This window comes from Mustela nivalis (genome assembly GCF_964662115.1).
Source record: "Mustela nivalis genome assembly, chromosome: 10".
NCBI classification, from domain to species: domain Eukaryota; kingdom Metazoa; phylum Chordata; class Mammalia; order Carnivora; family Mustelidae; genus Mustela; species Mustela nivalis.
This window is the reverse complement of record NC_139029.1, coordinates 35,501,892-35,522,848: the sequence shown is the minus strand read 5'-3', so window position 1 is coordinate 35,522,848 and position 20,957 is coordinate 35,501,892. Positions and strand designations below refer to the sequence as shown.

The following is a 20,957-nucleotide window of genomic DNA, read 5'->3' as shown; positions in this document are numbered from 1 at the left end:
TGTGTGTGTGTTGTTGTTGTTGTGTATATATTAGCTGTTCCCACATCTCTCAATTTATTTGGATTTTCTTTAATACCTTCAAATAAAGACACCACACATCTCGGACTTACTAGGTCAGAATTTCTGGGGATGGGGCACAGCAGTCTATTCTAATAAGCCCTCCAGTCGATACGCACTCAAGTTTGAGAACTGTTCTGTACTCTCTCCTTTATCCTCATTTTCTGAAAGAAGAAATGAGGCTTTAAAAAAAAAAAAAAAAAAGATTCAGGAACTTGTCCAGGTTTTGTTTTTGTTTTTAAGATTTTATTTATTTATTTATTGGGGTGGGGCACAGAGGGAAAGGGAGAGAAACAGTCTCAAGCAGACTCCATGAGGAGTGCAGAGCCTGCCTCAGGGCTCAATCTGCTGACCCTGAAATCATGACCTGAGTGGAGATCAAAAGTCAGGATGCTCAACAGACTGAGGCTCCCAGGTGCCCCAGCACTTGCCCAGGCTGTAAAGCTAGGAAATAACGGAAACAATGTTCTAGTACAGGTATCACGGACCCTGTTCGCCTATCTGTGACATTAAATTCCTTGGCCTAAAGGTAAGCCACGGGAGCTGGCTCCTCCGGCTCACGGAGGGTCTTCGTGCCTCAATGGTGGCCGGGTAAGGCCAGCTTCTGGCATGTGACTATACTCTAAGACAAGCAAGGAACTCTAATGTCAGGGAGTTGCAAGTGCTGAGGGCTAGGTAGGGAACATTCCAAGGAGAGAAATGTGCCCACGACAGCCTCTATCAGCCGCCCTCAGCACTGTCTTCCCTGGGGCTCCTCTCCCTGGCAGATCCCCTGCTCCTGCCCCCCAGGCTGGAGCTACCTGAGTATGTATGTGGCGGTTCTGGCTCCCTCTCTGTCCCCAGCACCAAGCTCAGGGCTTGGCACCAAGAAAGTTCTCTGTGAAGCTGTGTGGTGACCCACTTCTGGCTGGATGGCTACAGAAGACATCATGGAAGGCCCTGCAGACCTTAAGTGGCATAAAGATGTAGACAAGCGGGAGGTCATGGGTAGGATGTTCCTGGTGAAGGTTACAGGCTGAGGAAAGGCACAGCAGTGTGAGAACTTAGAGTTTGTGGTTTTAGCTTCCGTCAAGTTCTTGGGAGTCATATAAGAACCTGAACTCTAGATATGACAGCCAGTTGGGGAGGCCTGGAATGCCAACAGGGACATCTGGGGTTTGTTTTATAGGGACCCAGGGGCCACGAAAGGCATTAGGACAGGAGAGTGGCAGGGTCAAATGGAGTCTTGAGCTGATGAGGGATGGAGCAGCAACTTCCACATCCCAAAGCCCGCTCTGTATCAAGCCCAGTGCCTGCCGCTTGCCCCCAGCCCAGCTCATTTCATGGCCCAGTCTCAGGGTGCCTGGTTCCAGAGAGCACAGCTAGGACACAGTGGAGCGGAGTTTGCATCCAAGGCTGTCTGACTGGAGAGCCCAGGTTCTGGCCCCGCACCCCGACCCCATTCCTGTCTGGGCAGCCTCCAGGGGTTGAGTTTGAGATCATGGGGAGGCCAAGGTTCCCTGACTTCTGCCGGGAGTAAGAAGGCAGCCCTGGAACCCAGCCCCTCATGGAGACTTCCATGCTGTGAATCTGGGGAGCAGAGGTTGGAAGCAGGGGACGGAGGTGCCCAAGAGACAAGGTCTGAAGCTCAGAAGAAGAGAGCCAGACCAAGAGCTCAAGCCTATCCCCAGGGCCCTTGGCATGTCTTAGGGGGCAGGCGTCCTATTGTCCTGACCTAGGCGCTGAGTCCTGGGCTTCAAGAGCCACTCTTTCCCTGGCCAGAAGGGCCACCTCCCTGCATGGACAGGCGCGGAGAGGGTCATGTGCAGACAGCGGAAAGTGTGGGATTAGGAGAACGGGCATCCCACCATCCAGAGGATTCGGGAAACTCAATGGGATGAAGCAGCAGTCCGGGAGGGGTGGGGGACTGAGAGCCCTAGAGCCGGGTCACGCGAGGCAGCCGCAGAGAGGGCCAGGAGAGCGCTCGGAGGTACACCGCCTTCATCGCCGCGCGCCCCACGCGGTCCAGCCGGGCGGCAAACTGGAAACAGCTGCGGAGGTTTTGGGTTTCCGCCCGGCCTCCCCCCGGCCCACCCGAGCAGTTCCCCTTAATCCCGCTCTCTCGGGAAGCCGCGCTGTGAAAATCCCCCGCCCTGCCTGCGGAGGTCAGCCTGGGCGGCGGCGGGGCCGGAGGAGCGTGGGGACCCGGACGCGGGGTGGCCGCGGGATGCGGGACGCGGGATGCGGGACGCGGGACTCGGCTCTTGGGTTCGGCTGAAGGCGTGGCCGCCCGCCCGCCCTCCCGCCTCGGACCCCCGCGTCCTCCCCCTGTAAGCTGGGCTGATCCTGCCTACCCCGCAGGAGAGCTGGTGTGAGGGTTTGACGGAAGGTACTGGAGACCCTCCCTGGCATCGGCAGGTGCTCCCGGGACTCACACAGGTCGCATCATTGCCACGTCCGCCCACAGGGGGCGCCTTTTCCTACTTCTCACAAAGAAACCCTGTGGGGTTAGCAGGGGCCCTGCCTCCCCTTCTTCACTCTCCCAGAGACTAGAGTTGAGGTGTGTCCCAGCCCAATGCCCTAGAGCACTGACCCAGTGGCCTTGCCCCCAGACGACATGAGTCATCACCCCAGCTCATCAGATACTTCCTGAGGCGCCACTATGTGCCTGTCCCGTGCTGGATCCTGCTCAGAGCCAGCCCTCAGGAGCCAAGAGACGGGATTCTGCTCAGCTGGATCACAGGGCTTTGTCAATGGAGCCTGGAGATCAGATAGGCCTCACTGTCCCTTCTGAGCTTAAGATGAGAGAGCATGCAGGCTGATCCAGCCATCATCCAGAGAGGGCAAGTGGCTTACTCCAGGTCACACAGCAGGTCCGGAACAGAGCTCAGCCTCTGGGTCACACTTCTAGCCCTCCAGTCAAGATTTGATTTTGTTTGGTTTTGAGCACTGGGCTGTCTCCTCCACTCCAAAAGGCAAATTGGGATTTAAGGCTCTGGCCTAGCCGACAGGGAGGGTTACTGCCAGCTCCAAAAGTCACTCAGTTGGCAAGGGTTTCCTGAGCTGCCTTTGCCCCAGCCCTGGGCCTGGAGTCACCGTGGGGGGCAGGGAGGCCGACCCCCAAAGCAGTGCTGTGGACCAGGTGAGCATGAGTCCAGGAGGGAGGGCCTCTGAGGGTCTTTGGTAGCCCTGAGCCCCTGACCCCTGAGAAGGACTTCTGGGCTGGGAGATGGGCCCTCATCCCCAGCCCTCAAGCCCTGCCACCCACTTCCAGGGAGTCTGCAGGAAACTGCTGGACAGAGAGAATGAGGCATCCGTTCTCCCTGACCCCTTCCCCCAACCTCTACATGGCTCCTGGGTGTGCACACACAACACAGACTCTCACATGCCCTGCGTGCATGACACACGCATGTTCACATTCACCTCAGTCTCTCACACACACAGGAGCTCACACAGACACAATCACTGCTGTGCAGAGGTGGCCTCCCACAGCCTCACACTCATCTACACTCGGTTCCACACGGGTCCTCTTGTCACTCTTACACACCCTCTTGGCTGTCGGGCTTTCACACACACACGGAGCTCCCTGGGTGCCCACGGCCAGCATGGTGAATGTTGACCTTGATGCCTCTGACAGCACTGGGGCTCCTAGCAGCACATGGGGCCGGGGCCTGGCCTTGCCTGGGCTTCTCCATCCCCCAGTGGCCGGCCCTTGCCGGCACAGCTCTGGGTGGGACTGGTCACAGCAGAGGGCATGGCTGGGCGGCAGGGTCCCAGGCCAGATGCTGGCCTGCTGCTTTATGGCTCCCAAAATACAAGCTCACTGTTCTCTCACAGACTGAAGACTGCTAATGTTCTTACAGAGGCCCCCGTGGTCCCCCCATCCTGCCCTACCTGGCATCCTGCCTGTCAGCCACCCACTTAACACGGGAGAGAACTCACCCTCACGCCTCCCCTGACCCCTGCCTCAGACGCACACCTGCCCGCCCAGCATCCCGCATGCCGGAGGGGTCTTCCTACAGCCCACTCTGAGCCTGTCACCCCCTGGGCCACACAGCAGCACACCTGCTGGACTCAGCAAAGCCCAGACTCCCTACCTTGGCATTCCGGGTCCCCCCACGCCTGACTCAACCTCCTCCTCCAACCTCAGGTGACACGGGCCCCTCCCCCATTTCCCTCTCTCTCTTTCTTTCTCTTTCTTTCTCTCTCTCTCACACACACACTTTCAGAAGCAGGGTCACCGTGACCCCAGGTTTGGGGATCCTGGCTTGCATAGCTCCTGGGGTGTTCTCCCCCAGGCTCGTCAGAGGAAGTGGCACACAGAACAGAGGCTGGCCTCAGTTTCTCCATCGGAACACTGGCGAGACCCTACCTTCTAGAGCGGGTATCAGGGTGTAGAGATGGCCTCTTGGAAACTGTAAAGTGTTGTACACACGGAGGTAAAATTCACTGTTACTAGGAGCTGCTAGCAAGAACTTGTCCCTTGGACAGTGTCTCTCCCACATGAGCCCTGGGCCAGGGTGAGGGCTGCTGGTGAGACTCGGTTCTGCTGTCCCTCACGACCTAGCTGCAGGCTGTCCTTTACTGTCTCTGGTCCTCAGTTTCCTAAACTGGAGAGAAGCAGGATGGGCCTGAACAATCTGTACTGTTCCTTCCACCCTTTACCTTCCTGGCATCCCAGGACCCTTGTGGTAGAGGAGGGGAGGAAAATGAGCCACAAGAGCTCCCAGCGTTCCCTCCTCACTTCGCAATGGAGGCCACCCTTCACGCCCCATGCTCCCTGCACCCTGGGGGTTAGGCACGGAGCTGGGAGCAAATGCATCAGCAGGCGGGCGGGCCCAGCAGGCTCTGGGAGCGAGTCAGGAAAGCTGAAGGTGTGCCTCCTTTTCAAAGATCGTAAGAAACAAGAAAGTTAGATCTCAAGGTAGCTGAGCATCTCCCTTAGGAGAGAGACCTGAGTGCAGGCTGGAGGCTTTTTGTAGAAGGCAAGCTCTCTGGTACCCAGCATGAGGGTCAAAGAAAAACCAGCCAGGCAATCCTCCAGTTTAGAGTCCTTTCCAGTTAAAACTGGGAGGAACTGCTGGGCCATCTTATTTTGTCCTCTCTTTTTTTCATGTGAAACTGCAGATGACTAGAGACATTATGTGGCTTCTCTGAAGTCACACAGCAGTGTTCAGGACAGTGCCACAAGTCCTAACTCCCAGAGCTGAATTTCTCTACTGCATCCCTTGCCTGGCCCATCCCCAGGCCCCCACTTGAAGCTCCTAGGGTAGGGTTAGGCCTGTGCCTTCCAGGGCCCAGCACAGGCACGCGTGCACACACACACACACACAATTCTGGTGGCCTGGTGGCTGCCTCCAGCACAGGACAGGGGCCGGGCTCCCTGCTCACCAGACTATAAACCTTGGAGCCACAGAGCAGGCTCCACAACCTTGCCACACTATCCCCTAAGGCATTTCCACTTGATTTTGCTTTTATCTAAATATGTTCCTGTGCCTTATCTCACAGGAAACTTATTAGCCCTCTCCCAGGAGGCCGGGAGGCCCAAGAGACGAGCTGAGCTTCCCGGGGCTGTTATTGCCCGGCGGTGAGGGCCCCATGGGAAGGAAGGAGGCAATAACCTTAGGCTTCCCACAAGCACCCAGCTCCCTCCTCACCACCTCCTCCTTTCCCCAAGCCGGCCCCACAGCACTCCTTCCCCCAAGAGAGGCTAATCAGAAAGGGCTGCCTCCATCTGGCTAGAGACCTGCAACTTTCCCAGACCGATGGCTTCCTTGGTGTTATCGTGGCACCTGGGGTTTTTAAGCAGTGATTTTTCTCCATCTTGGCCCTGACCAGCAGTCAAGGTCCCCTAACTCGGAGCAGACAAGGGACTGCCAACACACATGCATCGGCATTTAAGAAGTAATACAGAAAGCTTACATACATGACTTCACCTTTTTAACGTTTTTCTTGCAAAGGAACAGGGACTCACACCAAGTGAACATGTAGTGGAATGAACCATTATTAGGGGAACACGTTTGCAACCATACCACGATCAGGAGCTAGAGCAGGGCCGCCCCTCTCCACCCACCCTCCCAGGCCAGCCAGGTGCCTTTTGTCCCAGTCACCACCTTCTCCCTTCGCCAAAAGTAACCACCAGCCTCACTTTTCTAACAGTCGCTTTCTTGGTTTGCCTTGTGATTTTTTTTATCCTTCAGAGCACATCTCCAGACACTGTCATGTAATCCTGCCTGTTGTCTACACCCGAAGTGTCCTTTAAGTTTTTCCTAATCCCCAGCTGTCCCCCTCTCTCCCTTACATTTCCTGCTGTGTCTTTGGAAGAAGCCTGGCTCTCCGACCTGTAGATTTTCACAGTCTGGCTTACTGATCGCACATGCACAGTGCCATTCACCATGGGGGTCTGGCCTCTGTTTTTCCTTCAAATGGGCAGCTGGATCCAGAGCGTAGATCAGGCTCAGGCCCAGACTCCCCAGGCAAGATGATGGGTGGGACTGTGCTATTTCATCAGAAGCTCAGATTGTCTGACGTGTCTCTTTCCAGGATGGTTATCACCTATTGAAATTCAATGTCAAGATCCATTTTTTCCTCAAGTATTACGAAATGACAGGTGATATCAGCCTTTGTCTCTTTTTTTTTTTATCATTCATTCATTAGTTGGAACATTTATTATAACCGATTCTTGATGCCTTAATTTACATCATTCAAGGTCATGGGTTTAATTCCGGGGGTGGGGGGACATCGCCTTCTCAGGGCTGGGCAGGAGCAATCATGGGGACATGATTAATCTCAATGTTTTTTAACAGCTGAGGATATGAGTCCTGGAATTACCTCTAAGGTGAAGTCCACTCCAGTTACAGCCCCCAGAACGAGAAACCACATGGTAACCTCCCTACTAGTTGGCCATTTAGCCCCTGCTTGCAGACCTCATGGATCAGGAGGCTCACTACTTTACATCCTTGGGAAAATTCGACTGTGAGAAGGTCCTTCTTCTTGCTTGACGAGTGCCTCCTCACCTCTCCTTCTGGGCCGCACAGGGCAGGTTGTGCCCCCTCCACCAGGAAACGGCCCTCCAAAGACTCCTCCCCCAGGAAGTCTTCCAGCTGCTCCTCTCCCTCCTCTTCTGGCTATAATTTCACATAAAATCCATCGCTGCAGAGCTGTGATTGATGTCTGCTCAAAATTCCAAAGCCGGCTTATCTGTAATTTTCAAAAGGCAGACGATCATTTGGAGGTGATCGGGTCCAGCGTCAAACACTAATGCTTGGACTCCCAGGCCAGTCTCACCGCAGCTTGCCGACCGCAGCAAAGGCGAGCCTACGGGCGGGCCTTCCACTCTGTAACCCCCTCCACCTCCAAGAAGCCACATTTCACAGACACCCAGATGTAAGACAGCGGAGATGAATGGGGCAGCCAAAACGCCCTCTTCTCCCGGCACTTGGCAGAACCAGACAACATGAATCAAAAATAAAATCAACACAACACAAAAAATGTGGGTCAAATTGTAATTGAAAGTTGTCTTTGAAAGGGAGGTCTTGAAGCCATCATCTTTCCTTCTCCTCTTGAAACCCCCAATATCCCCCTTGGTTAATGACATCATCTTCCACCCAGACTCTCCAACGCATAACCTGACTCATCCCCAAAGCTTCCCTTGCCCTCAGCCTCCACATTCAATTACTCACCAAACCCAGCCGTTAGGCCTCAGGAACATCTTTGCAAACACAATCTCCACTTTTGTACTTGCTTTGCGCTAGCTGTCCCGCCAACCCAGAATATACTACCCACCACCCAACATCTCTGCTAACACAAGCATCCCAGCCTTTAGAGCTTAGTCCACAGGCTACCATCCCAAGCAGCTATCTTGCATCCTAACCCCCCTCCAAAAGCAACCTTCTTTCCAGAAGACTCTTGGGGCTGGACATACGGAATAGATGAGTGAGTTCACTAATTCCATAAACATTTATGAATTCTGCCCCCCAGACACTATGCTAGGCACTGAGGATCTAGTAATAAAAGCTATAGACAAAGTCCCCATTTATTGGGACACCTGGGGGTTGGGGTGCTGAGAGAGTTAAGCAGCTGACTCTTGGTTTTGGCTCAGGTCACGATCTTGAGGTTGCGGGATCGAGCCCCACGTCAGACTCTGTGCCCAGTGCAGAATCTGCTTCAGATTCTTTCTCCCTCTGCCCCTCTACATGGACATAATCTCTCTCTCTGAAATGAATAAGTAAAATCTTTTTTTAAAAAATCTCCATTTACTATAGTCAGCAGAGTCATAAATGCATAAAACAAGTAAGTCCATCAGACAGTATATTTTGAAGGTGCTGTGGAGAAAAGTAAAGAGAAAAGGGGGGATTGAGGGGCTGCTCTCCAAATGTGCCATTGAGAAAGAGACTTAAAGAAGGGGAGGAAGAGGCCATGCAGATCTCTGGACAAATGGATGAAAGGAGAAATGAATGCATGAGCAGATAACTACATATAATAAAGATGAATGAGGGAATCACTGAATGAATGAATGAATGAATAGATAAGCAAAAGAAGAGGTAGGAATCGTGTCTAGTTTATTTGTTATAATGAATTGAAGGGAAGCGAAGTGAAATGAATTGGTCAAACTACACTGGCTGGAAATAAAACACCAGCTATTTCTTTGACTTTCAGGAGCCCATTTGGGCCTTGAAACTGTGCCTAATAAACTTGGGAAGTGGCTCCAAGAAGCTTTCTTCTCTTTAGAGGCCTCCTGGGGCTCAGCAGGCTGCACTCAACTCGTTCTAGCGCAGGGGCTCAGGCAGGCTGGTGGCATGAATGGAGAGTGTCTCCTTGGAGGGGAGCATAGGGAAAGGCTACAGAGTCACACCCAAGTCTTGCTGGTCTCGGTGCTCCTCTGTCCCAAACTCCCAGTCCCTCCTTCTGGGAATGGGGAGGTGTCCCTGTGTCCCTGTTCCAGGCACCCATGCTCTGGAATGGACCAAGCCTCAGGAAAGGGAAGGTGCTGCATTCATTCCTTCTTCAGTCCTAAAAGGAGATACAACAAGGCAGTCCCCACTGGCTGAAAGGACCATTACGTAGGCTACACAGAGTCTGGAGGGAATTCTAAAGATTCTGCCTCTACTCATTTCTGCCCAGGTCAGAGTGTTGTCCGGAAAGACGTAGAGGGCAGGCTGGAGACACCACAGGGAGGCCAGAGCTGCAGGGGAGGGCAGCAGGGCTGTGGGACCGCAGAGCAAGGACAGGAGTCCCTGGGGTCTCAACCCGAAGCAGCCCCACCCTCTGGAGGACAGTTTCTGAGGGGCAGGAGAGCATGGAGCTTAGGACTGGGGGCTTGGAAGTCAGAAAAACGCAAGTTCAAAGCCAAGCTTTATGGCTTCAGGCGAGCTATTTAACCTTTCTGAGTTTTAGCGTTCTCTAAAATGGGTATAATAATGGTGCTTACTAAGGGATCAAATGAGACCATGTTTATAAAGCGCTGAGTGTAATGCTGGCACAGAGTAAACACTGGGTGGATGATTGTAATCATCACTGGCAACAAAACACGACACATTACTGATAATACTGATATTCTAACATATAACCATATCCTGTATATATAATAATGTTAAGTTAAGTTAACCCCTCTCCAGTGACTAGCTTTGTAGGGAGGGAGTTCTCCACCACCAAAAGTATGTCAAAAGAGGCTTGGACAAGTTCTGCCATACCAAGAGAGGGTTCTTAGAAGGAGACAAAGTTGGTCCCCATTCACACCTAGACCTTTTCTTGATCTATTGTTCAGGGTCTCTGACTCATGGCACATCTGCCCTTATTGGAGTCTTGGAAATATACATATTAGTTATCTATTCATCTATTCATTTATCTGTCCATTCATTCATGCGTGTGCTGCTGCATTCAGTGCCAAGGACAGAGCAAACACAAACACCTCCTTCCTGGGGTTTACATTCTAGAACAGTGGCTCTCAGAGTCTACATGCATCACTCAAGAAGAACAATTGGAATAGGTACCCAAGAAAATAATGAAGTTGAACCCTTATCCCATGTGCCATATAAACAATTAACTCAAACTGGCTGGCAGACTTACATGTAAGGGTCAAAACTAAAAACATAGGGTAGAAAACACAGAGTACATCTTCCTGACCTTGCACCTAGCAAAAGATTCTCAGATCTGACACAAAAGCAACAAAAGAAAAAGGGATTAGTTGGACTTCCTCAAAATTAAAAACTTCTGCGTTTCAAAAGACAGCGTCAATAAAGTGAAAGAATATCCCACAGAATGGGAAAAAATATTTGTAAATCACACATTGGATAAGGTAAAAATATCTAGAACACATAAAGAAACTTTGAAACTTAGAAATTGAAAAAAAAAAAAACCCTAATTTTCAAATGAGTGAAGGATCTGAAAAGACATTCCTCCAAATAAGATATAACAAATGCTAGCAAGCACATAAAAAAATCTTCAAGGTCATTCATCCTCAAGGAAATGCACACCGAAACCAAATTGCGATATGGCTCCACACCCACCAGGATGCTTGTGCTCAAAAAGTCAGACACTAACAGGTGTCGGCAAGGACACAGAGCCACCAGGACCCTCACGTGCTGCAGGTGCGAATCTAAAACCATGCAGTCCCTGCGAAAAGTGGTCCAGCATTTCTTCAAAAATTTAAACACAGGGTTACCCTGTGACCCAACAATTCTGCTCCTAGGTAAACACTCAAGAAAAATGAAAATATATATCCACCCAAAAACTTGAACATAAATGTTCATAGCAGCATCACATAGAATATACATCAGCCAATAAATAAACAGAACGTGCCACATGGATTCTAATCAATAGTCTGCTACCCCAGTGTAGTGGACTATCATTCAGCTACAAAAAGCACTGACGTAATGATACAAACTCCAGCATGGGTGAACCTTGAAAACTTCATGCTCAGTGAGAGAAGCCAGGCACAAAACACCACATGTTGCGCTGTTCCAAATGAAATGTCCAGAATAAGCCGTTGAAAGAGATAGGAAGTAGATTCGTGCTTGTTTAGGACTGAGGGGATGGACAGGCAGGGAAAGATGACAGGACGAGGGCACAGGGCTTCTCTCTCTGAGGATGAAGTGTTCTAAAATTGACTGTGGTGATGGTTACACCACCCTGTGAGTATCTTAAAAACCACTGAATTGTATATTACACATAGGTGAATTATTGGGTGTGGGCATTATGTCTCAATAAAGTTGTTACCAAAAAAGAATCACCCAGGATGCATTTGGAAACATCACTGCCAGAGCCGCAGGTCCCTGCTGCCTGGGTGGGGAGTCGGTGTCAGTAGTTTTAAAGCCCCTCGGGCAGTTCCCGTATGTAGCCAACATTGAGAACCACTGGTCTAGGGGAGCCGATACCTCCCATTTCTCAAAAGTCTGCCAGCCACCTTACCTCCACTGTCTCCTGCCATCTTTACAGCAGCCCTCTCGCATAGACGATACAGGTACACAGTCTTTTATCCGTAATTCTGAAATCCAAGAAGCTCTGAGAAAGGGGAGCCTTTCCATCAATTTGCAGAAATTCATGTCACCTCAAAAAAACCCTGACTGAACCTACGCAAGGCTACTTACGGTCTCTCCTAATCGGTCGGAATATGACTACTCATACATTGCCCCGCAGAAATCATCACGTGTTTGTTTCCAGGCTGCTCCCCTGACCCCACCGCAGGGGCTCTAGAAAGCAGAGCATACATCTTACTTTCTAAAGATCTGAACCATTCTGACTTCCAAACCACCTCAGGCCCCAAGCGTGTCAGATAATGGACTACGGACCTACATGTGTTTCCATTTACAGAAAGAGGAAACTGAGGCTGAAAGGTAAAAGAGCCTGCCTGAAGTCCCAGAGAAGACTCTTGCCTTAGTTCCTTCCCTGTAATCAGGAACACCCTCCGGGCCTGGGGTGCAGCCTTCCCTGCCATCCTCGCCGGCCCAGGGCACGCAGTAGCTCCCATGTACCCATGTACCCCATGCCCCCTGCCACTCGGAGCCCATCGTCCGACGCAGGCCATCTCCTGGCAGTCTCTCACACACACAGGAGAGGCCTGCCCTGCCTGAGCAGGAGTTGGAACCGGAGCCGGCTTTGTGATTTGCTCTGCCAGCCACCCTCCCAGCTGCAAACGGAAAATCCAAGAAGGTGGTCTGCTTTTCTGGCAGATGTCAGCCCCAGCCGGCCGAGACAGTGCGGCTCAGCAGGGAAAGGCCTGCTGCAAAGTCTGGCAGGGCGACCGTGGCTAGGCTGGAAACACATTTTGGTGGAATTAGCAGAGGGGAAGACTGCTCATTCTGCAATACCGAGACTGCTACAAAATAGCTTGTCTGCAAGAAACGACAAAAAAGGTGACAGATTGAGGGCCGCCCCCTCACTCCTCCCACCCACCAGTGGCATTTGTTAACATAACTAATGGCCATAATAAAAACTACTATGTAATGAGCACCCCACCGCCCCCACTGTGGGCCAGGGGTTGAACTCAGCCCTTTTCAGGCATTGACATGCCCTGGGGTGTGAAATACTATTGTCCCATTTTTCAGAACCAAAACCAAGTCTCCAAGAGATAGTGTGAATAACCTGAGGTTACAAAGCAAGAACACAGCTGAGCAGGACCAGACCCACTTGTCCTGTGTCTGAAGATCAGCCTTTTTCCCCGACTCACACATGGAGGGCCATTTTGGCCAAAGGCTATATAAAGAAGCTGAACCATGTCTTTCCCCAAGACAGAGTTACTCAGGGAGAGAGGTAGGGCAGCTTTAATTCAGTTTGCTTCCTTCCCCCCACCCAAGACCATATATACCTCTGCAACTTTTCTCTCAGTTAGCTTCAGAGATGAGTTACCTAGCCCATTTCACAGATAAGGAGACTGAGGCCTGCAGAGAGGAAGCAGTTGCACCAGGCCACAAACCCAGGTTTTTCCTCTTCCCTGTGTGATGCCTCTATGTGACTCTCAGCTCCATGCCAGTTTCCTGTAGCTCCAAAGAGGGGAGAAGCCTACACAGGAAGAACCATGGTCCCTTTTCTTTGATGGACCGAAAGACAGTCTAAGACTGTAGGAGTCCCAGGAAGGCATGGATGCACAGGCATCTGCCATTCACTCACTCATTCAAGGAGCCTGGACACGCCCCTTTCTGAGCTCCAGCTGAGCACTAGGGACACAGTGAGGGAATGTCTCTGACTTCTGGAAACTCAGAATCTAAGAGAACAACCTGCAAACCCACCATTCCAACACAACACAGTACAAACTGCAGTAGGATCCTCTAATGCAAAAGCCCCCACCCCACTCCACACCCACCCCAGACTTCCCTTCCTAGAAGCCAGGAAAGGCTTCTCAGAGGAGAAAGCTTTGCCCCTGAGAGCTGATGCATGGGTAGACTTCAGTCAGGCGTCCGGAGAAAGGCTGCCCAGGCTGAGAGCACTGCATATGCTCTGGTCCAGAGATAGGAAAGACAGCGGGGTCCTTTAAGCAGGTTGGGGGACTGAGGCATAGATCAGAATTCCACCAAGCTCTGGGGACCAGCTCCTCTCCCCAGATAGCCATGGAGAGCCATGGCCAGAAGGACCCCCCAGGATGGCCAGGGTTTGAGAGTGGCTGTTACTCTCGGGGTACCAACAGCCTAAGCGATTGGCCGCACCAAGGAGAAGACTCTACCCTGAGCTCCAAAGTCCGGGCAGCCCCTGTGGCTTTGGCCCAGCCAGTGACAAAGCCTCTTGGTCATTAATGGCAGCGTGTGCTAATGTTTGATGAATCGCCCAACAGTTGCGTTAGCTAATAACTCCCCGAACAAAACCGGAGAGTTCATCTGTTTTTATAAGACGCCCAAGAGCATCCTGGGAACAGGCACGGTGGTCGTGAATAAAAGAGAAACATTCATTTATGGTAATTGGTTTCAGCTCCTCACTTGGCTGCTTGTCCTGACCTAAATGTATCCAGTTGTTCCCTTTGCCTGGCTCTGGTTTGGGGGTCACTCCTAATGGTTTAATTCAACAAAAAATGTCTGCCATTTCCTGTAACCTCTGTCTTTTTTCACCCTCCTCCCAAACGGTTTTCTTGCAAGCAGCATCTCTGCAAGGCCCTCCCGGAGCTGTTTCCTTCTCAGGGAACAAAGTCAAGATTGTTGACAGAGAAAAAAGGTCTTAACTCCAGGCCAAGAAAAGAAGGTTGGGGGAGGGATAAATGAAGGTAATAATCATTTGTTTGTCTTTTACCCGGACTTCACAAAGCAGGTTTTGTCCGAAGCCGGTGGTCAGGGACTCTGACACAGAACATGGCCCTGGTGACCAGGGGCAATTTATGGGAGGGAACGAACACAAATCCTCATTCATGGAGCCGGGCTGGCCGCGGAGGAAGGGACAGGGGAGGGGCATTCACGCAGGGCCACTGGGCCCTACCTCGGTCCCTCCCGTGGGTCTGAGGCTGTGGAGGGCTGGGGAGAGGCCCGCTGGGTGCTGTGAGTCTTGGCCAAACTTCAAAACCCCGGTGTGGCCCTAGGTCTCCTCCGGAGGGCCTTTCTTCCCCAGTCAGGAGCAGAGATGAGCTCCCAGCAGGAGCCCAGGGAGGCTGTGAGCGTGCTGGGCCTCAGGGCCCCGGTGGGCTCCCCAACCTCAGGTGGGTCTGGGGTCGCCGCTGGCCTTTGGGCCCCAGGACGAGGGGAGGGTGGGTGGGGGCAGGGCTGGAGAGATCTGGAATACATTGCGCCGTCAGCGGGGACAGCTTGTAAACTTTGTTGGGTTGCATCTGGTAGAAAGGCGTTGTATAAATATTAGATCATTATCGGCGTATTGTGTTTCCCGCTTGGGCGGAGGAGGGGCTGGTGGGCCCCAGATGCCTTTCGTCAAGAAGACGAGGATGGCTTCGAGGAATCTTCAGAACGTCACTGCTTGCCAACCGGTGGCCTTCAGGGTCAGGGCTCAGAACCCAGGGAGGACAGAGGGGACTGCCAGCACAGGAGCCCAGGCTCTCCAAGGGGACGACTCTGGGCACCAGGCTGAAGGGGAACAGGAGCCTGACCGGGTGCAAGGGGGGCAGGTTGGAACAGGCAAGGCCAGCTGGTAGGGAGGCAGGGGCCGCTTTGTCACTGTGACAACCTGTCTCTCTGGTTGGGTCCCTTTCTCCATCTGAATGGCCATGAGGGGCCCTGATTTTATAACATTTAGGAATACCTGCCCAGTGCCACCTTATACCAGGCACAGGGGGCACTGAAGTGGACACAGCCCCACAGTGGGAAACTCAGTTCTCGGTTGTAGAGCTCCATTCTGATTACCCAGAACCTGGAGGGGCACGACATCCCAGCATCCCCACAGCCTGACCTGAGGGAGCATGTCCAAGGCAAGTGCAGGCAGCAGTCCGCGGGAAGCAGGGTCTGAATGGCACCCCCACAACATTAAATCCTTGTCACACCATCTTCTTCATCATCATCATCATCATCAAAACCCGGCCATCCTGGGGGGGTCCTTTTGGCCACGGCTCTCCCTGGCTATCTGGGGAGAGGAGCTGGTCCCCAGAGCTTGGTGGAATTCTGATCTATGCCTCAGACTCCCCCAACCTGCCTAGGGAACCCCGCTGTCTTTCCCACCTCCAGACCAGAGCACATGCAGTGCTTTCGGCCTGGGCAGCCTTTCTGCCGAGACGCCTGACGTAAGTCTACCCATGCATCAGCTCTCAGCAGCAAGGCTTCCTCCTCTGAGGAGCCTTCCCTGGCTCCTGCTGGCAGTCTGGGACAGGTGTGTGTGTGGGGTGAGGGGGTTCTGCATTAGAGGACCCTACTGCAGTTTGTACTGTGTTGTGTTGGAATGGTGAGTTTGCAGGTTGTTCTCCTAGATTCTGAGCTCCCAGAAATCAGAGAGGTTCCTTCACTGTGTCCCTAGTGCCCAGCTGGAGCTCAGAAAAGGGGCGTGTCCAGGCGCTTTGAATGAGTGAAGGAATGAATGTCATCCTCATCATCACGGTGGCTACCGTTTGTTATACATTCTCAATACGAAGCAGAACACTTGATTTTCACTGCATATCCATGAGGTTGACTCTGTGGGTGCCCATTTCACAGTAGAGAAAACTAAGGCCCGGGTTCATACAGCTAGGAAGGCATTCAGACCCACATTTGTGTTCCCCAATCTGAAGAGGAGTTTCTGTCAGCAGGCATCACCAAGGGCAAGGGAGCCAGAGAAGGTGCCCGTGCTGCCTGTGGCTCAGGGAGACTTCTAGAAGAGGTCCCTTTGAGCTAAGACCTGCAGGATGAGAACTTGACAAGGAGGCCCACTGAAGACAGACATGATTCCCCGCCCTCTCCTCGAAGGCAGGCTGACTTCCACCTGTACCTTCGGAGAACAGGCTCTGCCATCGTGTCATCTGTGGCCCTAAGCCGGTCTCCTGGACCTCAGCCTACCCTCTCCTCCATAGAATTGCTGGAAGGGAATTGGACTTCATGGTTTCCCATGGTCTGTGGATGATGTCATCTTGTCCCAACACCTCTCTGCCAAGCTGGAGTGCCAGGCGATGGCATCTCCATTTTACAGGTGGGAAACTGAGACCCCAGGGGCTTACATGCCTAGAAAAGGAGGCCCAGGTGCAGTGAGGACGGAACTCTGGGCACTGAGGGGACAGTGAAGGTGCTGAGGCTGTCTATTCTAGAGCCCTGCAGAAGAGCCAGGGGCACGGGTCTGCCTCAGATCTGGACAAAGCATATCCACAGGAGAGGGAACAGGTGAAGTATAGCCTCACTAGACAGATGACTCTGCAGGTCAGAGTCATCTGACCTGTTCAGCAGCATCTAGTCTAAGCTATAGATTATTTCCCGGCCAGGTGTTGTCAGATTCTGTCTTGAATACCTCCAGTGACAGAAAGCTCACCACCTGTTAGTGCAGCTCATTCGTACTTGTACTGTTCTGATTTTAGCTCATTGGAAGGAAGCATTTTCTATTAAGAAGCAACAGAGAACATCTAGAAGAGGCTGGGAGCCACAGGAAGTCATTGGAAGCTGTGAACTCTGCAGAGAGAACTTGTGCTTATCCCAAACATCCAAAGACTGTCATGGAATCAATCCTCCCAGAGTGCCCTCCCTTTTGCAGTGACAACAGACATATACACAGCACTTGACAGTTTACATTTGTTTAAATGCGTCCTCCTAACCACCTTGCCAGATGGCCAGGGCGGGAATTATCCCGCAGCTGAGGCAAGAGGAACAGCAGGAGTCCAGAGAAGGTGCGGGCCTGCTCTGCCCATACTGCTCAGACAGGAGGAGGCTGCAGCTGGGCCTGACCCTTGATCTTCCCTGCCAGGCGCTACTGCCACGGTGGTGCCTGTCTGTCACTGCCAAGCCACCCACGGAGGGGGCCTGCTACAAAGAACTCTCCGGGCCACTTCCAAATTTGGGATGGGGCGCCCTGGAGCCCCTAGGAATTCCAGGCTATGCTATTTTTAGGCTGATCAGCTGTTCCACCTCTGCTCCCCTACCCCAGGCCCCCCAAGCAGATTTCCCAAGCAATCAAATCCATGTGTCGCCAGTTCCGGCCCTGGAGCTCTGTGAGGTGTGCGCTGGATCCGTCGGTGCCACCGAAGGATCTATGCCCTGCCCAGACTGGACAGTCCTGCCTCTCTTAATGGTCCAGAGCCCAGAATCCCCTGCCTTCCTCTGTCTTGGGGCCAGGCTCTGGATACCCTCAAAGCCCCACTGTACCTCCCAGAAATCTTCAGAAACTATCCTATTAGACAGAGCAGCTGACTGAAGACCGTCTCAGGGTGCCCTGCTGCCCTGATCCAAGTTTGCCCATGCCCTATAAGGCCCATCTAATTGCTTCCTGTCTGAGCCAGGCTGGGTAGGGCCACTGATGGCCTGGTTCCAAGAGAGTAACATGGTCTCAGACCACCCTGGGATCAAATCCCTGCTTGGCCACTTGTGGTCAGAAAACCTTAAGTCAGGGTGTCTGGCCCCTGGAGCCTATTTCCCTCATCTCTAAGATGTGGATGATAACAGGACCTTGTCCACAATGTGGCTGTGAGGTCTCAATGACAGGCTGTGTAGAGAAGGCTGACACAGTATACAGCAAGAAGCTGGCCCCCTGGACATTTTTAGCTGTTATTGCTTCCTGATGATAGTAGAGTTATTACAAAAAGGGGAGAGAAATAGCAAGTTTGCTTCTATAGTTTAGCAGGGGGGGGATATCTGCATATCCTCATGGCTCTCATGTCCATGAGGACCTGGACTCTTGTCCAGAGCCCTGCTCCTCGGCGGAGCAGTCCTCGGGGACTCAGGCTGTGCCAGCTCCCCCACAGGCATGACACCCCAACCTGGTGGAGCTACCCGCCCTGGTTCAATGAGGGCAGGGACCGTGGCCCCCACTGAACCCCCAGTCCCATAGGGTGGGGCATTCAGCAGACACTAGACTTCTAGAAGGATACAGAGAATTTAAAAGATCATGGCTTTGTCATATGACAGGCCTGCTATGCCATTTTCTACCTGTGGGACTCCCAGCAGGACCTTCAGTCTGAGACTCTGTCTCCTTATCTGTAACATGGGCATGAGAATACCAACAGACAGAATCTCAAAGGTATTCCAGATGTCAAGGGTAAAGAGAACAGATGCGAGGCTCTTCATAACCAGTGAAGGATCTGCAAGCCAGGAGGTAGACCCAGTGACTTTTAGGACCACACCACCTCCACAAGGAAATGGGAACGTGGAGATGAGAGGGCTCCTCCAAGGTCACCCAGAGAATCATCAACAGAGGACCCAAAAACTACATCCCAGACTCAACCCTTTACACGTGCAATGAGCAGAAGCTATAAAAAATGCAAAAAAAAAAAAAAAAAAAAAAGAGAACTACCAGAGGCTTCTCCCTGGTCCAGAAAGGCCAGTCAGGGAGAAAGTCTTTCTGGGCAGACCCCACCCCCAGAGTCCCCAGGACGGCATCCACACCGCCAGCACCCACTTCCTGCAGCCAGTGCACACACGCCGTGCCAATGTGTTAGGGCTTATGCATGGTCCCCGCCAAGGGAACCAGCCACCTCCCTTCGCCCGCCGCCCCTAATTCTTCCAATGTGGCTGAGAGCTAGCAAGGCTCTGAGGAGGGAGGGGGGTGGAGTGGCAGGAGCGAGACCACCTCTGCTGACGGCTCATTTACAGCCCGTGCATCAAGGGCACTTTCCCTGCAGCGACTGGCCCCTGGGAGTAGAGAAGCTGGGGGGCCCCCGCTCTCAGCTTCCAATGACACGTTGCAGGCACCAGGGGAGTGCCTGGTGCCCCGTCACTCGGAGTGGCCCCAGGGACTGCCAGAGCTGGCCAGAACCAGGAAAGAATGGGCTAGCCCCGCCAGCCAGAGGAGGTCTTGTGGCTCTGGCTCAGGTTTGAGTCAGAAAATAAGAAACTGCCCATGCTCCCCATCCCCACCAGGCCCCCGTGTCTGGCCAGTGCACCCAGCAGGCCTTGGTAGCACAGGGTTAGCTGGGCTGGCTGGGCAGCTCAGAGGAGGGCAAGATGGACAGGGAGAGCAGTGGTTCAGAGCCAGCTGGCCACGTGGCAGGTCTCATGGGCAGATCCTGAACGAGTGAGAACAGGTAGGTTACCAGCTGGCACAAGAAGCTCAGGCCTCTGGTCCAAGGTTCCCGTCAGTTTGCTGTGGAACCCTGTGTCAGATCTCTCTGGATCTCTGAAGAGCGGGAGACAATATCTCTCGTAGGAGAGAAGACTATAATTCCAAAGAGGAAAAGCTACCAGAGGCAACTGTTAGCCATGCAGAGGCCCAGCCTCCTTACCTGGTTCAAACTATCCCAGGATGAATTAGGAGTCAGATTGGGATGGGGGTCAATGCTGCAAACTCAGAGAACATTCGCTGAGGTCCAGGGCTGGATGATGTTGAGGGCGCTGCCATAGACCAGCTGCAGTCCTCACCCTTCAGGACCTCCCTTTCTGGTTAAGGACTCATTAGGACAAAAGGCAGACTGCTGAGTGTGATACTGGAAAGCCAGACATTGTCTGGGAAGAAATAGGGATGGGTAGGCAGTTTCCACAAAGGAAGGTGGGAAATCACCCGGAGGTCATCAAGCCAGGCCGTGAATGGTGTGGTCCTTCACTTGGTGTGCATGGCGCACAGCAGGGACACCGAGGATGGACGGATGGACGGATGGATGGGAGGATGGATGGGAGGATACACGGGTGGAATATGGAAGGAAAGACGGGAAGGAGGAAAGAAGGAAAGAGAGGAGGGAAGGAAGGAAGGGAAAATGAGATGATCCGATGCGTAGGCAGATGTGAGAACAAAGAAACATTTCATTGAATTAATTCTTACAAGATGTCTGCCGAGTAAAAGGATGGAAAGGCAGCCTCCTTCCCCAAATTACTAATAAGAACACCTGACGCGGAGAGTGGAAAAGTGACTTACATAAGGTGACACAGTAAATTAGTGACAAATCCAGGACCAGAATTCAAGGATCCTCCTGACTCCTACCCAGGACTTTCTCCATTTCGTCTCGCCCACCTAGTCTGTTCTCCTACTCCCTCCAACCTCCACATAAATACTTGTGGAAAGAAGGAAGAAAAGGCAAAGACAGGGAGGGAGTGGGGAGGCAGTCGTGATTTTGTAGTAAGGGTCCTGAGCTCTGGTCCTAGGTCTTGCATATGCCATTGGCCTGGCTTGGCCTTTTTCTCCATCAGTACAACAGGCTGTGAAAGCCTCCTAGATCGCAGGCAGGAGAAGTGCTGTGAGAAGCAGAAGCCCCTACAGATGAGGGGAGGGAGGACAGTCACTTTTGTCAGGGCTCCTCACAGACTGGGCGATGTCCCCTGGCTTCCAGACAGAAGTGAGTCCCACAGTCAGGTTAGAAGACCCAGCCCAATTACTCTCCCTGCAGGACCCTGCACCAGCATGGGGTTGGGAAACTGGGGGCAGGAGACTGAGGGACAGGGAGATTTCAGACGTCGGCCAGG

At 52.6% G+C, this 20,957-nt stretch overlaps 1 long non-coding RNA gene across 1 annotated transcript in view; it reads right to left on the bottom strand.

The window, feature by feature from the left end:
* Positions 1-340: 340 nt before the first annotated feature.
* The window catches only part of LOC309842939, a 144,529-nt gene continuing 123,912 nt past the window's right edge, over positions 341-20,957 (bottom strand). Inside the window, exons 2-3 of the long non-coding RNA XR_014299863.1 lie at positions 6,984-7,236; positions 341-501 (exon numbers count right to left, since the gene is read on the bottom strand). This is a non-coding gene — a long non-coding RNA (uncharacterized lncRNA). The remainder of the gene's footprint in view (positions 502-6,983; positions 7,237-20,957) is intronic.